Here is a 1,629-nt window from a genome sequence, read left to right on the forward strand (position 1 = left end):
CTCGCGTTAAATCTCGCACAGGGCCTCGCATTTCTCCCAGGCGGCCCTGCACACACCAGCTTATTATTATTTACTGCCAGTTATGTTTATTATGTTTATTGTCTGTGTTGTCGTTGTTGTCTCCACTTTGTTAGACTTGTGTTCCCCTGTCTGTGTTTTGTAAATATGTTTTAGTCTGGTTGTTTAATTGTTATTGTTTTCCCAGTGTGCTCTGTGTTCTGTTGTTTATGTCTACCACACCTGTGTCCTGTTTGTAATTACCCTCTGTGTCTATCAGTGTCTGTATATTAGGTGTTGTGGGCCAGCAGTCCCTTGCGGGTTCATTGTTAAATGTTACCTATGTTTGTCAGTCGTGTATTGTTCCTGTCTTGTAAAGTAAACTGTTATCATCACCACGTCGACTCCTGTCTCATCTATATTCACTCTGCCACCTGGGTTCACCATGAAGAAGAAGCATAATCGTAACAAACCACAGCATAATGCAGATCTGACTGTCTATTCTTCTGATAGCAGGTGTTTAATCAAAGATCCCCGCTTTCTAGTCTTGCACAAGGACCAATCAGCATGGGTATGGGTGGGGTCATTTTCCCATTGATGGGGATTTGATTGGCTGTTTACCTGCGTTCGCAGGATTAATAACGTTAACGTTAGTTCGGCCAGATAAACAATTCAAATATACTAATTAAAATGGTTGGACCTGTGAGATTTGTACTTTGTACTTTGTAGGTCTGCATTTTTAAGGAGTAAAAAGTATGTTTTTTTTTCTCCGAAATGTAATGGAGTAAAAGTACAAAGTATACAAACCTAATAATACTAGAGTAAAGTACAAATCCCCCAAAACAGTACTTAAGTATTGTAACGGAGTACAATTACTCAAGTACTTTACACCCCTGAGTCTTTCTCTGGTCTGCATCCCCTTAACAATTGTGTGTATTGAGCTGTACTGTATTGTACCCATTCTGCAATCTGTTAATAAAGTTTTCAATCAATCAATCACAAATGTAACACAAGACGATGTTGTGTATCATATGTTGTAAACAAGGAGAGAGAGAGAGAGAGAGAGAGAGAGAGAGAGAGAGAGAGAGAGAGAGAGAGAGCGAGAGATCTGTAAACAAAGACCGAAAATAAACCATTCATCATCATCATCATCATCATCATCATCATCAAAAGTTTAGTCCATTCTTTGTTGAAGAGTGCTTGTGATGGCTTCAATAGTCTCTGTTTGTGGGACATTAGTAATTCAATGTAAAATGTTACTGTACTGTAATGTCAAGCCTGTGTGCGTTTTGAAAAGTGGTATGTGAAAGTGGAGGTACTCCTGAATCTGTGAATATGTTTCATGCTGCCATAAAGCATGATACTTGTATAGTGTCTAATATATTTATATTATAGCCTATGCACTTTGAACATAATTTAGGTAGTGAGAATAACTATCAATATTATTATAATAAATTACAGTTATCAGACAGAAACGTAATTCGTTTTGCATAGCTTCGTTTAATGCTTAGTTTGTTGTTTGAATGTGCAAAATACATTTTATGCTTTAGACGTGTACAGATTCGGTCTTTTATTTTGAAAAAGTCCAACAGGAACTCATATTAGTAAACCGAGAGAAGAAGAAGAAGCAGA

The sequence above is a fragment of the Notolepis coatsorum genome (assembly GCF_963971535.1).
Source record: "Notolepis coatsorum genome assembly, chromosome: 1".
NCBI classification, from domain to species: domain Eukaryota; kingdom Metazoa; phylum Chordata; class Actinopteri; order Aulopiformes; family Paralepididae; genus Notolepis; species Notolepis coatsorum.